The sequence below is a fragment of the Hylobates moloch genome, unplaced genomic scaffold, assembly GCF_009828535.3.
Source record: "Hylobates moloch isolate HMO894 unplaced genomic scaffold, HMol_V3 SCAFFOLD_15, whole genome shotgun sequence".
NCBI lineage: Eukaryota > Metazoa > Chordata > Mammalia > Primates > Hylobatidae > Hylobates > Hylobates moloch.
Window position 1 is genome coordinate 82,585,520 of NW_026652290.1, and position 16,867 is coordinate 82,602,386.

Consider the following 16,867-nt stretch of genomic DNA (forward strand, 5'->3'; position numbering starts at 1 on the left):
ATTTTTGTTCCTAGGACAGACGTGGAAACTTTAGATGTTTTGCTTTGAGATAAACTGCTTAATCTCTTACCTATATTTTTTATTCAGTTATTCTTACCATTTGGAAGGCTCTTAAAAACAGTGAATAATACAAATCATATAAATATTCTAGTTTTAAAGCTAGAATCATGGGTCATGGTTGCTTTCTTTCTAAGATTTGACTTATATTAATTTAATCAAAGCCACTTTTTATTAGATTCCCAGTTAACCCTGTTTAAAAAGATCAGAAACTGGGCACACATATGTTTGTGTGTCTTTTTCTTAAAAATATATATATATTTATATATATATATATATTTTTTTTGAGACAGAGTCTCGCTCTGTTGCCCAGGCTGTAGTGCAGTGGCACAATCTCGGCTCACTGCAAGCTCCGCCTCCCGGGTTCACGCCATTCTCCTGCCTCAGCCTCTCCGAGTAGCTGGGACTACAGGCGCCCGCCACCACACCCGGCTAATTTTTTGTATTTTTAATAGAGACGGGGTTTCACCGTGGTCTCGATCTCCTGACCTTGTGATCCGCCCGCCTCGGCCTCCCAGAGTGCTGGGATTGATTACAAGCGTGAGCCACCGCGCCCGGCCAAATACATATTTTTTATGTATGCATCTTTTTGTGCTGTAGTACAAGGTGGAGATAGGAACACTATAGCATGTAAGAAATAATTAGGTGCACCACGCTTCATGTAACAGATAGGTTTCCAGACATGCGTATGGGAAAAAAGGGTTGTAAATGTCTTCATATTTTACATAATGGTAGATATGTACAGGAACTCAATTAGGGAATCTAACCTGTGGGTCACCCTTCTGTTGTGTTACCTATCATCCCCTAAAGGAGATTTTTTAAAAAATTTCATTTTTCACGCATGTATGAAAGAACAAGTTCTTTTGAGAAGGGCATTCTTGTATAAGGGTCAAAACAGAATCAGATTTTATTAAAAAGCCAGTATGTGTAAAATCAGATTTGAGGAATTACAATGTTTGACCTAAGGATGAGGAATTTTTTCAACTGAGAAAGTGTGGTTTTTATGGTCCTCACAAAAGTTTTCTAAGGGGTAGCTGGGATGATAGATGGATACCTTCTTTTTATTCCCTGTTCTAGCTCTTTTCTGCTTTGCCCTTTCTCAGTTCAGCGACTCACACTCTATTCTGTTTAATCCCACACAAGTGAGTGTTAAGCATGTCTTCACCCTGCCAAGAGGCAATTGAGTGGCCAGAGATGGAAATAAGGGTAGTTCCTGGGTACATGACTACCTTGACCAGTCAGTGTTGTTGGCACTGTGGCTCTGTAGACAAGCTTTAGTCTATCTAGGAAGGGTTTTTGGAGAAGTTTAAAAATGGAACTAAATAAATATGGGGTGGTCCTAACAATGTCTTTTAAAAAAAAAAAAGAGATATAATTCATATGCCATATAATTTGTTGTCTTAAAATGTACAGCTCTCTGGTTTTTAATATATTTATAGAGCTGTATAACCATCACCACTATCTAACTCCAGAACATTTTCATGTACCCTGTGCCCATTAGCAGTCACTACCCATTTCCACTCCACCCATCCCCTGGCAACCACTAATCTACTTTCTGTCTCTGTGGATTTGCCTATTCTGGACATTTCATATAAATGGAATCATATGATATGTGGCCGGCCTTTTGTGTCTGGCTTCTTTCACCTAGTGTCATGTTTTCAAGGTTCATCCATGTTGTAGCATGTATCAGTACGTCATTCCTTTTTATGACTGAATAATATTTCCTTGTATGGGTAGATTGCATTTTGTTTCTCCATGCATTAGTTGATGGACGCTTGTCTTGTTTCTACTTTTTGACTGTTGTGAATAATGCTGCTATGACATTCATGTACAAATTATCATGTGGACATAGGTTTCTTTTTCTCTTGGATATAAACCTAGGAATGGAGTTGCCAGGTTAGATGCTAATGTTTAACTTTTTGAGGAGCTGCCAAACTGTTTTCCAAAGCAGCTGAGCAATTTGATTCCCACTAGCAATGTGTGAGGGTTCCAGTTTCTCCACATCCTCCCCAACTCTTATTATTTTCCTTTTTAAAAATAATAGCCATCACAGTGGGTATGAAATGGTTATCTCCCTGTGGTTATGACTTGCATTTCCCTAATGACAATGCTGTTGGTCATCTTTTCATCTGTTCTTTGGAGAAATGTCTACTTAAACCCTTGCCTTTAAAAAAAATACGTTTTTTAAAAAGTTGTTGGATTTTAAGAGTTGTTTATTCTGGATACTAGATCCTTATCAAATATATGATTTGCAAATATTTTCTCTTATTCTGAGGGTTGTCTTTTCACTTTCTTAGTGGTATGTATCATTTGCAGCACATGTTTTAAATTTTGATGTTGCCCAATTTATCTGTTTTTTCTCTTGTCTCTTTTGCGTCTGGTGTCATAGCTAATAAACTGAAGGTCATGAAGATTTACTCCTATGTGTTTTCTTAAGAATTTTATTTTATTTTATTTTATTTTTTGAGATGGAGTTTCGCTCTTGTCGCCCAGGCTGGAGTGCAGTGCAATGGTGTGATCTCGGCTCACTGCAACCTTCGCCTCCCTGGTTCAAGTGATTCTCCTGCCTCAGCCTCCTGAGTAGCTGGGATTACAGGCATGTGCCACCACGCCTGGCTAATTTTTGTATTTTTAGTAGACACGGGGTTTCCCCATGTTGGCCAGGCTGGTCTTGAACTCCTGACCTCAGGTGATCCACCCGCCTTGTCCTCTCGAAGTGCTGGGATTACAGGCGTGAGCCACTGCGCCCAGCCCTGTTTTCTCCTAAGAGTTTCATAGTGTTAATGCCTGTCTTTAGGTCTCTGATCCATTTTGAGTTAATTTTTGCATCTGTTATGAAGTAGGAGTCCAATCTAAGAGTTTTATAGTGTTAATGCCTGTCTTTAGGTCTCTGATCCATTTTGAGTTAATTTTTGCATCTGTTACGAAGTAGGAGTCCAATTTTTTTGTTTATTTTTTGCATGTAGATATCCAGTTGTTGAAAAGATCGGTCTTTCCCCATGTAATGGTATTGGCACTTTTGACAAAAATCAATTGACCATAGATGTGTGGGTTTATTTCTAGACTCTCAATTCTATTCTAGTTATCTATGTGTTGATTTTTATGCCAGAACAACACAAAAGATTGTATCTTTGTAGTAAGTTTGGAAATCAGGAAGTGAGTCTCTCTTACTCTTTTTTTTTTTTTTTTTTTTTTTTTTGAGACGGAGTTTCACTCTTGTTGCCTAGGCTGGAGTGCAGCGGTGCGATCTCGGCTCACTGCAACCTCTGTCTCCCGGGTTCAAGCAATTCCCTTTTTTAAAAATTATTTTGGCTATTCCGGGTCCCTTGTATTTCTTTGTTTCTTTTTTATTATCTTTCTTTCTTTCTCTTTCTCTCTCTCTCTCTTTTTTTTTTGAGACAGTGTCTCACTCTGTTGCCCAGGCTGGAGTGCAGTGCTGTGATCACAGCTCACTGCAACCTCAACCTCCTCCTGGGCTCAAAGGATCTTCCCGTCTCAGCCTCCTGAGCAGCTGGAAGCACAAGTGTGTACCACCATGCCTGGCTAATTAAAAAAATTTTTTTTTGTAGAGATAGGGTCTCCCTGTGTTGCTCGGGCTGATTTTGAATTCCTGGGCTCAAGCAATCCTCACACCTTAGCATCCCAAAGTATTGAGATTACAGGTGTAGGCTACAGTGCCTGGCCATTCCTTGTATTACTATATGAATTTTAGGACTGGTATGTCCATTTCTGCAAAAAAATTTAGTTGGAATTTTGACAGTGAATACATTGAATCTGTAGATAAATTAGGGAATAGCATCTTATTCATATTAAGTCTTCTAATCTATGAATATGAGGTGCCTTTCGATTCACTTAGGTCTTCTTTAATTTCTTTCAACAATGTTTTGTAGTTTTCAGTGTACAAGTCTTGCATTTGTTTGGTTTAACTTATTCCCAAGTATTTTATTTTTGTTACTGAAGTCCAAAGGCCAGAGAGCCTGGAATACTTATGTCCAAGGGTAGGAGAAGAGTGTCCCCAGCTTTAAGGGAAAGAGAAGAAATTACCTTTTCTCTGACTTTTTTGTTCCGTCTGGTCCTTCAGCCAATTGTTTTTTTGTTTTGTTTTGTTTTGAGACAGAGTTTTGCTGTGTCACCCAGGCTGGAGTGCAGTGGCACCATCACAGCTCACTGCAACCCCCACCTCTTGGGTTCAAGCGATTCTCCTGCCTCAGCCTCTCAGGTAGCTGGGATTCCAGGGGTACGCTACCACGCCTGGCTAATTTTTGTATTTTTAGTAGAGACGGGGTTTCACCATTTTGGCCAGGCTGGTCTTGAACTCCTGACCTCAAGTGATATGCCCCCCTCAGCCTCCCAGAATGCTGAAATTACAGGCATGAGCCACCACCCCTGGCCCTTCAGCCAACTGGATGGTGCCTGCCCACACTGATGGTAGATCTTCCCCACTCAGCCCACCAACTCACACACCAATTTCTGGAAACACCCTCACAGACACACCCAGCAGTAATAATTTACCTGTTCTCTAGCTATTCCTTAATCCAGTCAAGTTGACACCTAAAATTAACCATCATACTTGTTGAACGCTTTATTAGCTATAATAGGATTCTTTAGGTTTTCTATATATAAGATCATGCCATCTGCAACTGGAGATAATCTTACTTCTTTCTTTTCAATCTGGGTATCTTACGTCTTTCTCTTATCTAATTGCCCCAGTTAGAACTTACAGTACAATGTCAAATAGAAGTGGACATCTTGGCCTTATTCCTGATCTTGGGGTAAAAATTCCAGTCCTTCATTGCTAAGTATGACGTTAGTTGTGGGTTTTTCCATAGATTCCCTTTACTTGGTTGAGGAAGTATCCTTCTATTCTGTTTTTTTTTAAATCATAAAAGCGTATTGATTCTGTGTTTTAACGAAGAAATGGACAGACTTCGTGAGTTGAGTTGTTGTACTGTCTATATCAGGAAATACATTTTGTTGAAGTTTTAAAGTCTCTACAAGAAATTTACCAAGTCGAAGCCATAGAAGTACTTGTTGATGGTTTTTAAACAGTTCTTCAATTGGTATATGTTTAATGGTTTCTAAGTTCATTAAACTGATTCTCTTCATTAACCTAAGTTAATTTGAGTTTGTGTTCACTTGCCTAAAGATACGGAGACACACAGACATGAGAGATAAAAGATCACTTGCTTCTGTTGATTGGTTTACTGTAATACCTCTTTTTTACCTGACCTCATGCTTCTCAAACTCAGTTATTTCAGGTTCTTGGGAGAATGCTGGAGGTTGTGGATACAAGGTGCCTCTGTGTCCTTGAATTGTCAGTGTTAGAGCTCTTTCAGTTCTCTTCCTTTACCTGTCTTGGGAATATTTTGGCAGAAGAGCTGAGAAACAGCTCTGAATTTCCGGGAACTGGATTTCCTAACAGTGTTTAATCCTATCTTTCCATAGTACTTACAGTAAGCACAAGTACCACTGAATTACTGGGTTGGAGGAGGTGTTCCAAAAACAAGACTTGATGGTTAATTAACCTTCAGCATTGCCCTAGGAAAAGTTTTGGGTTTTCTTGTTGTTGTTGTTGAATTTTAATCCTTTGTGTGCACAAAGCAGGAGCATTTGCCTAACAAGTGTCACTTCTGTGCTGGGCACTGTGGGGTATACAGAGATGACAATCAACTGGCCTCGCCCTGACAAATACGCTCTGAGAGATCCTTGTACCTGCAAAAAGCCCTCGAAAGACCCATTCTGAGGGTCCTTTACACTAATACTAAGCCCAGATTTTTTTTTTTTTTTTTTTTTTTGACAGAGTCTTGCTCTGTCACCCAGGCTGGAGTGCAGTGGCATTATCTTGGCTCACTGCAACCTCTGCCTCCCGGGTTCAAGCAATTCTTCTGCCTCAGCCTCCCGAGTAGCTGGGATTACAGGCATGTACCACCATGCCTGCCTAATTTTTTGTATTTTTATTAGTGATGGGGTTTTGCCATGTTGGCCAGGCTGGTATCGAACTCCTGACCTCAGGTGATCTGCCCACGTCAGCCTGCCGAAGTGTTGGGGTTAAAGGCAGAAGCCACTATGCCCTGCCCTAAGCCCAGATTTTTAAATGCAATTCATCATCATGAGTGTAATCATTGTGAAATTCCTTTAGGGAATTATGTTACTAAAATCAGTGGAGGAAAAGCTTAATATTATCTGCAAGCAACATTTCCTCAAATGGTTGGAAGCTCACTTGCAAGTTTTCCTGTTTTGACTAACTTTTCATAGATAGAGCCCCACTAGCATTTTCTCATGAGTAATATTTCTAATGTAGTTTTTGACTGAATACTTACAGTTCTCTAATTTTGTACATACGCCCCAAGGCCTTTGGTTAATGGCTACATTTTAAATAAATCTTGTGAATGTTCTAGGCAAATATTAATCTTCAATGCAGATGTGTATATCAAACCTAATGGAGTTATAATCCAAGATTTTGGGCACATTACATTTTTAATGTTACATATTTATTTTAAATGCTCAGGGAAAAAAAAAGCTTTCAAAGAGAGATGTACTTTGCCATAACTGTAAAATAAATGTATTCAGTACTATTCATAACAGCTATTCTTAGGAATAGCAGGCTCCCCAATTATTAGTCATTGGCTGCTTGAATAATGGCAACTCCTAAAATTTATATAGAGTAATGAAAATTATAGCAACTTTTTCATAAAAAATGTATTAATGTTTATAATTCTTTTTTTTCTGGAGACAGGGTCTCGCTTTGTCTGCCCAGGCTGGAGTGCAGTGGCACGATCTTGGCCCACTGCAATCTCTGCCTCCCGGGTTCAAGTGATTTTCATGTCTTAGCCTCCCGAGCAGTTAGGATTACAGGTGCGTGTACACCCAGCTAATTTTTGTAATTTTAGTAGAGATGGGATTTCACCATGTTGGTCAGGCTGGTCTCAAACTCCTGGCCTCAAGCGATCCGCCCACCTCAGCCTCCCAAAGTTCTGGGATTACATGTGTGAGCCACCACTCCTGCCCTAAAAATCAGTCTTTTATTTTTGCTTAATACTTTGTTGTTGTTGTTGTTGTTGTTTGTTTTGCTTTGTTTTGTTTTGAAACAGAATCTCACATGGTGGCCCAGGTTAGAGTGCAGCAGCATGATGACTCATTGTAGCCTCCACCATCTGGGCTCAAGTGATCCTCCCACTCCCACCTCAGCTTCCCAGGTAGCTGGGACTACAGGTGCGTGCCACCACACCTAGCTAATTTTTAACTTTTTTGTACAGACAAGGGCTAACTATGTTGCCCAGGCTGGTCTCAAACTCCTGGGCCCAAGTGATCTTCCTGCCTTGGCCTCTCAAAGTGCTGGAATTATGGGCATGAGCCACCTTACCTGGCCTGCTTAATATTTTTAAGTATTTTGAAAATAAACCTCCGATCCTAGTTGGTTAGCTTATTTATTTATTTATTTTTAAGACAGTCTCTGTTGCCCAGGCCTGAGTGCAGTGGCACAATCACAGCTCACTGTAGCGTCAACCTCCTGGGCTCAAGCAATCCTCCCACTTCAGCCTCCCAAGCCGCTAGGACTGCAGGCGTGCACCATGATGCTCAGCTAATTTAATTTATTTTTTGTAGAGATGAGGTCTCACTGTGTTGTCCAGGCTGGTCTTGAACTCCTGAGCTCAAGTGATCTGCCTGCCTTGGCCACCCAAATTGCTGGAATTATAGGCATGAGCTACCGTGTCCACCCCCCTAGTTGGTTACCTTAATAAAATTTGCTTAGAGAAAAAAATTGTAGCCAGCAGTCTCTCAAAAATATATCTTTCTCTCTGTATTTATAGACTCATTAGCTACAGGAAAACACAGGTCACTGGGGGTAATGGGGTGATTGTTGTAAGGACACAACAGCAGCTGCCTGGTTGAGTCTGGTGGCTCTGTTCTCTTTCCTCCTCCCTCTCAGGGTCTGGCATCACTTTCACCTGCATTGTTTCTCTTCTTCTTTTCCTGTATCTTCTCTACTCGAGGTCCACTGGTTGATTCTCTTCATACTTTCCATCTTCAGATTCCAGAGTAGCATTAGCTGAGTCTTACCATCACCTGGGTTGGGGAGAGGTTTTAAAAGCTAGGCTCCCTGCCCTGGGGGAAGCAGTCTTTTTGGGTGAAGTGATTGCTGTGGGCAGGGCAGTTTCTTTTAGAAGGAAGTGTTGGAAGTACCATCCTATGGTCCACAGAGACTTTGTGCAGTGTCACACCCTGGCCCACCATGTTAATGACGTTTTGCTGATTCGACATGATGAGAAGGAAGTAGCAAGTACTTAGATGTCGCAGTGATTGACCTGTCTGGTATACTCAAGAGTAGAAAATGAATTTTACTCTAAGCTCAAATTGCTGTTGGGATTAGCCACAGTTATAACAAAAATAGATCATTCTGTGGGCAGAGGCCATGGCTGATTTGTGGCAGTCTCTAGAAGGGCGAGTGTTTGAATTGCAGTCATTGTCATGTTCAGCTAATTGCTAAATAAGCAGATTTCTAGATCTCTTCAAATAAAGAAGCATCTATCTTGGTATCTACACTTAAAGTTCCTCTCCCCTCGTACCACATTCTTCCCCCAACTGTTAGGACATTTTTGCAAAGGAGCAACTCTGTGAGATTGGCACTTGAGGGTGCTTCTTGCCTGTTTTTTTGTTTGTTTGTTTGTTTTTGTTTTTTTGTTTTTGAGATGGAGTCTTGCTCTGTCGCCCAGGCTGGAGTGCAGTGGCATGATCTTGGCTCACCACAACCTCCCCCTCCTGGGTTCAAGTGATCCTCCTCCCTCAGCCTCCCAAGTAGCTGGGATTACAAGAGTGCACCACTACACCTGGTTGATTTTTGTATTTTTAGTAGAGATGGGGCTTCACCATGTTGGCCAGGCTAGTCTCAAACTCCTGACCTCAAGTGATCTGCCCACCTCAGCCTCCCAAAGTGCTGGGATTACAGGCACAAGCCACCACACTCAGCCTCGTGCCTGTTTCTGTAGGAATCAGCAGGAGGCCCCACAACCAGGTGACACCTGACATCACTGTGGAAGTGGTATTTGAGTTGTGGATCTTTCTGATTACTTAGTACACAGCTGTTTTAATGTTTATTGTTATTATTTATTAAGCTAGCTAGTCTTTTTGAATCCCCTTTTTTTCTCTACTTTTGATCTAATTTGGAAATGTAGTAAGAAATTCCTACCAAACTTCCCATTAGAAGGACATTTTTCTAGAGTGCTTGATTAAATTATTAGGTGAAAATAATTAGAGTTTTTTTCTCTTAATGTCACTGAGAGTTTGGTAGAGGAAATGAGGCAGTAATTGTCAAACTTTTTCTTTTCTTTCTTTTCTTTTTTTTTTTTTTTCAAGACTGCGTCTCTCTCACCCCAACTGGAGTGCAGTGGCAGAATCTCAGCTCACCGCAACCTCTGCCTCCCAGGCTCAGGTGATTCTCTTGCCTCAGCCTCCTGAGTAGCTGGCATAATAGGCATGCAACCCTATTGTCTGGCTAATTTTTGTATTTTTAATGGAGATGGGGTTCCACCATGTTGGCCAGGCTGGTCTCGAACTCCTGACCTCAAATGATCCACCTGCCTCGGCCTCCCAAAGTGCTGGGATTACAGATGTGAGCCAACATGCCCAGGCTAAACTTAAAAGAAAAAATCTACCTTGTTATTAGTTCATATTTGGGATGATGAATACTTTCTATTTTCATTTTAAGGAAAATATTTTGAACATGAATTCAGTTAGCACCGAATGTCATTGCATCAGACTATTCAATAATTAAAAATACATAGACACTATAAGTCTTTGGACTAGAGCATAAATCTGGAGTACATTTTTTTCCGCTTTTTGTAGTAGTTAATTATTTTTTGCTTTTAGGGCCTCAAACTGATGGCTTACATGTTAATGTACCAAATGACCTATGACTTAGATTTGTATTATCCTTCATTTTAGAAAGCCATTGACTTGAAATCTCCAAAGATAAACTTTTAGGCCATCTTTAACTTGAAAGTAAAGAACAGATTTACTTTTGTAAAGGTAACAGAATGTAGATTTTTAAAATATATTATGAACACCAAGTTATGGATTATATTCTATTTAAATTATTTATGTAAAGATAAATGTATGTCTGTTTTGCACTAAAAAAACTTATGCATTCAACCATTTTTATACAATGATAGTTCAGTTTTATGTTGAAAGAATTTTTTTTTTTTTTTTTTTTTTGAGACAGGATCTCACTCTGACGCCAGGCTTGAGTCCAGTGGCGAGATAATGGCTCACTGCAGCCTCAACCTCCTGGGCTCAAGTGATGCTCCCACCTCAGCCTCCCAAGTAGCTGGGACTACAGGCACATGCCATGACACCCAGCTAATTTTTGCATTTTTTTTATAGAGATGGAGTTTTGCCATGTTGCCCAGGGTGGTCTCAAACTCCTGGGCTCAAGCAAATCCAACCCCCCTCAGCCTCCCAAAGTGCTAGGATTACAGGCATGAGCCACCACTCCCTGTCAGGAAGCATTTTTATTTGATGCATTTTAAATTTGATTTTTAGCTTAAGTTTGATCAATAAACTAACCACCTCACTATCCCTCACAAGACCAAGACCTCTTTCTTTAGTTTCAGAATACCTTGAATTTTGGTGCGCATTTTTGCTATTTTCAGAAAACACATCGAAGTAGCCTTATATCAAAGGTAGCCTTATATGGAGAGCCTTATGCAAAGATATTAGAGTATTTAATTTCTAGTATTTTTTCTAGAATTGAGAATCTCGGGTATTTCTGAGCATATAAGAACTTTGAGAAGAGTTCTTTAGTTATGGGTAAAATACATTAAGTACATTGAGAATGTCTTTACATTTTCTGACATTTGTACTTATATTGAGTAAAGTTATACCTCACTTTCTTGGTTGATACTGTCATATGATAAAATTCATCACTGGATAAATTGCTATGTATGTGTGTGATAAAGATACTTGCCTTAAAATAGAACACTTCTGTCTTGCAAACAGTTTATGGTCAAATTGCCTTTTCAGTTACTGCTCTTTCTGTGCACCTAGTGAATTTAAGTCTGATAAAGTCCCTGGATGTAAGAAAGAAGATGAAATGTCTTTTCATTGTTAATTATCTGCACTTGGATTAAAAAAGTATTTTCAACATATGAAGATTTTATAGAAAAAAATAATACGTGTGTGTTGTTTGACTTTTACTGCTAAAGACAGCAAGTGATTGAACAGATGAAATATGTATTGGTTTTAACCATTATTTTTATTGACCCTATCCTCAATGAGAGTATTCAATTGTGTGTGTGGTCAGTTTTACTATTTTCACTGTATATACATAACTACTGTTAACTGTCATCCTTAATGGCCATTGTATATGTCATGGAAAGATCAGAGGTACTGTATCAACCAATGGGGAAGATAATGTGGATAGAAAAGATTGTATTATCATTTGGGATTTAAGGTAATAATTATATTGTTTGGTAGCTGTTTTAGGAATGATGGTTTAAATGGACATAGCTTTTATTTTCTAATAAAAATATTTCAAATCAGCTCAATTTATGTGACATTTTCTATTTTAATATGGGATTATTAAAGTATGCAGTCGTTTGGGTCATAACTTTCCTCATTCAGCTGTGTTACTTAGTATTTGTCAGATCTTTAATAGTATCTTTAAATGGGCATCATATATTTGATTAATTTATGGTTGGAGCTTTTTAGCATCTTCAGTTCTTAAGGAAATAATATTTTATAAAAATTAACTTTGTTATAAGTATGTTGTATGCACATCTGAAAAAAGTCTGTACAGCTTGAACATTTGAATAGTTAATAAATTTTGACTTTGAGAACCACCTACAGCTGATAGTAAATACATGCTACTATCTGTTGCGTCAACTTCAGTAATTTGTGTACAGTAGTTCATTCTTAGTGGACTTACTTCCCTTTTGTTCTGAACCAAAACTTCACTTTGCAATAAACTACTGGTGAATGAAGCACAAAGGTGTCTCCTGGCTGTGACAGTGTCTCTGTTGGTCAGGTAGCCTTGAATCAGTCATTTGATCTTCTTTGACCTGCTTTCATATTCTATTTTTCTCTCTTTTAATTACTCTTCTTCTCCGTGGTAAGAATATCATTAATCAACACGAGGCAAGTTTCCAGGTCATGATGATGGGTACCTATAGGCACGTAGTACATGTTGAGTTGAATCAAAAATCTTGGAAATTATACCTTCTAAATGCTGCTGTTTGTTTATAGTATGTTGTCAGTTACAAAGATGCCTGCCAGCCCCTTTCAGTTCTCCTAGTAAAAAGACCACATGACCCTCCTCCCACTCCCCATCATCCCTCTATTTCTCTTCTGCCCACACTCTACACCCCGCATCCCCACTTCCTGAGGAAGTAATACCTAATTTGATTTCTTTTTTTTTTTTTTTGAGACGGAGTCTTGCTCTGTCGCCCAGGCTGGAGTGCAGTGGTGAGACCTTAGCTCACTGCAGTCTCTGTGTCCCAGGTTCAAGTGATACTTGTGCCTCAGCCTCTCCAGTAGCTGGGACTACGGGCGCGCCACCACGCCCTTAAATTTTTTTTTTTTAGTAGAGTCGGGTTTTTGCCATGCTGGCCGGGCTGGCTGATTTGATATTCTTGCGTTGGCAGTAGCCCAGCGGTGGAGCAGCTGCCCCCAGACCCCTTGACCCGGTGGTGCTTCCGCCCTGCTGGAAGCACCTTGTGTGGCCCTTTCAACAGCATGGTGGCTGCATCCCCAGGAAGCAGGCCTGCAGCGTCAGGAGGGGGTTTCCTGAGGACAGAGGCCCTTCTTGTCCTGATTGTCGCAGCAGGCCCTGTCGATGGACTTCACTGTGAAAATCACCCTTTCAGGGGTGGATGCAAGGACTTCTGAGGGTGGAGAAGTAGATACCTTCCTGGATTGCTGTGGAGCCAGGGCCCTGCATTTCCCTCTGCCGTCTCTGCTAACTGAGATGTGAAGCAGTCGGCCCATGTCCCGAGAAGAGGTTTCCTTTGATTTATTGCTATTAAAGTTGTTGCTTTGAGAGCTGGGCATAAACCATAAAAACAGTGGGGAATCACAAGAAATTTGTGATAATTGCATTTAAGACAGGAACCCATTCGTCAGGTAACACTTATGTGCTGTTAATCAGAGCAATGGTTTCTAAGCCACAGGGTTTGCTTCTCATCTGAGTTCTTCTTTATATTTTATTTTTGGAACGAATCAGGTTTTTGTTTTCTTTTAGGGAAAAATAATAGCAAATGTCAGACCGAACATTATGTGGTTGGATTATTTTCACAAATTTAAAAGAATTAAAAGCCGGTGTGCATGGTTGAACTTTTGGATACCTGAGAAGATAATTAATATTTTGGGGTTTTTTTTTTTTTAAAGGGACGGAGGGGGAATTTTCATCGTCTTTCCCCATCCCCATCTTTCATTGATGTCTTAAGCTGACAAGGTGATGGATCTATCAGTCAGAAGTCCCATCATCTCTATCCCCTATAAATCTGTGGCAAGGTTGTCAGAGCACCTCGTTTTTTTGTGTTCAGGCTGTGAATGCAGTGAGGTTCTGACGAATGTTTGGCCAAAAATGAGTTTTGGCACTCAGCTACAAGAGCAATGTAACCTTTTCAAGGCCAAGGAATTTTTTGGTGTGTGGGTGGTCCTTCTGTCTGCTGAAAATGTTGAAATAAGCCTTTTTACTTTGCAGAAAGTAGAATCCTGAAGTATTTGTGGAAAGTAGAATCTTGGATTTGTAAAGCTCGAGGTGGGGGTCTTGAGCCTAAAGGCTCTGGGGAAAGAGGATCTTGAAGCTGACTTTACTTGGGCAGTAAGTTATTTTACAGGAGCTAGCTTGGAGAGATTGGCCATATCTTCAGAATGAATTGATTTTTTAAAAAATGTATCAAAATAGTATAATCCACAAACTAGATAATATGGAAAACGGGGGAGGAAAAAATAAGCACATACTTCTCTGTCATTGTAATAAATTACTGTCATCATCTGCTTTTTTTTTTTTTTTCCTTTCACCTCATTTCCGACTGTGTGAGGCTCTAGCCACACATGTGGAAGGTACACTCCCCATTCATAAAGAGCTCTTGGGGGAAAATGACCAGTAATAAAACATTGAAGACATTTACAGGTAGGGTAAAGATTATGAAATGGATGCTGTGGGATCGTAGAAGACAGTTCAGGAGTCAAGGAAGGCTTCCTAGAGGAGTGATTCTTAAATTCAGTTCAGGGAGACAGACCCTTGACAATCTGTGACACTTACAGGGTTCAACATGTACCAAAGCAAGAGAAAATGGCATGTTTTGGCGGTTGCACTTGGTTGGGTAAGTGCAGAGAGAAGAGAGTGTGTGAGGACTGCTGTTGGGTGGGCAGAGGTCAGATTAGGAAAAATCTCATGTGCCAGCCAAGAAGGTGGGCTTCACCCTGCAGGCAGAGAGCCATTGAAGGACCTAAGTCAGGAAAAACAGGGTTTGTGCTTAAGGAGGATTACTCTGTCAACTGTGTCAAGGGTGGAGAGAGACTGGGGACAGTGGGACCCATTAGGGAATTAACTGTGGTCATCATTCAAGTAAGAGGAAGCGATGGGAGTGGTTTCAGTAGCAATAATGAGAGAGAGATAGAGAGAGAGCAGCTTTTGGTGGGAAAGAGTTCCATTGTAGATTTAATGATTTGAGGAGCCTGGGAAGTATCCAAATGGAAATATCAAGCCGACTGTTGGCTCTGTGCACTGGGGAGAGGTTCTGTCTAGAGTGGTCCAAATGGTCAGGATTTTGGAATCCTTGGCTTGTAGATGGAAGTGGAAGCTAGTTTGGAAAAAGATGTGAAAAATCCCTCTGTAAGAGTGTTGAGGGAATGGAGGAAGTAACCTAGGCTTGGTCCCTGGAGACCACCAAACTGGATAAGAGGAGGAAAGGGGGTTGATGGGCCCAACAAGGAGGTGGGGTGTTAAATGCCTCCTCACAGTCAGATGTTCACTGGTTTCAGCAACTAGGCGCTTATGGGGGTTTTGGAGAAAGCCATTCTGGTGGCTTAGGGTGCAGATGCAGGTTACAGGCTTCTCCATAACTATGGCTATAAATATGGCGGAAATATAAACATCATCCATATTAAACTCTGAGCTCTTCCCTCCTACTGTAGAATCCTCATAGCCATTACTTCTAATTGTCTGCCTTTAGGTATACCAGAAGTTATCGATTTCTTTAGATAACAGAGTCTAAAGAAATGGACCAAAGAGTCCTATCATTTTTATGGCTTTTGAAATACATTACCACACTGATTTTAAGTTGGGATGTACTGATTAGGAGTATTGTCAGTGTCTTAGTTCATTCTTTCTTGCTATAACAGAATACCACAGACAGGGTAATATGTGAACAATAGAAGCTTATTTGCCTCACCGCTCTGGAGGCTGGGAAGTCCAAGATTGAAGGCCCTCTGGTGAGGGCCTTCTAGCTGTATCATAACATGGCAGAAGGCATGGGCAAGAGAGAGGGAGGGAAGAGAAGCCAAGCTCATCCTTTTATTAGAAAACCACTCTCAAGATAACAGCATTAATCCATGCATGAGGGCAGATCCCTCATGTCCTAATCACCCCTTAAAGGTCCCACCTCTCAACACTGTTACACTGAGGATTAACTTTCCAACACATGAACTTTGGGGGACAAATTCAAACCGTAGCAATCGGTAATGTTTGATACTATCGGTTTTACCACACCCTCATAAACATTGGCTTTTACCTCATTAAATTATTTTCTGGTTTTACCACACCCTCATAAACTCTGGCTTTTACCTCATTAAATTATTTTCTTAATGCAACAGATTAACAATGGCTTCTCACTGTGTCTCTTGTAATAACATCTTGGTTACCAATGACTATATGTTACAATCACTTTTAGTTACTAACCAACCAGATTAAAAAAACACATATTGGATTGGTAGTTTAAAGAGGAAACAGAAAACAAACTTGTTAAAGCATTTGACCATTGTGTGGGGCCGACTGCTCTTGTGCTGTGGTCCTGGATAAAATGCTTCATCTCTCTGGGTCTGTTTCTTGACTAAGATAATTTGTTGATGTTTTCTCTGGGTTTTTTCCCCAATTCTAAGATTCTGAGATATTTTGCTCTGTTCTCCATTTGCACCTCCTAGTGGCTAGGAGGGTATGGGGCCCACAGCTGGCCCCAAATAAACACTGAGAAATTGACTGAAACCTTTGGTATGATCAGAAAAACATATTAGGCCTTAGAGTAGGAAGATAGTACCGACAGAACAATAAGAAATCTTGTTCATTAAGAAAAAATAAATAAATTATAGATAATCAAAAAGAAGAAAATAAAAGTAATCTGTCATGTTATTCCCACGATCCTGCTCTGCTGTTTGACTCACTCCTGCTTATCCTTCAGGTCTTAGTTTGAATGTTCCTTTCTTGGGGCCTTGTTGACTGAACCGTATAATAGATTAGGTTCATCTTCTCTCATCCTATTGATCTTTCTTTATTGTTGTCACTTCTGAATTATAAATGTTTTACCAGAACAGCAGCCTTATATGTGTGATTAATTACTGTATCCCCAACACTTAGCACAGAGGCCAGCACATAATTGTTGCTCAGTAAATGTCGAATGAACACATAAATTCAAGTAATCATTTTTAACATTTTGGCATATTTCCTTTTGTGCTTTTTCTCTGTGAATATGTCTGTATATCAAGATAAAACATCTCATGAGATCAGTTTATACTACTGTTTCATGATTTGTGTTCTACTCTCATTGAGTCATTTTTGTGTGGTAGCCTATCGTTTTATGGTGATTCATTCTTA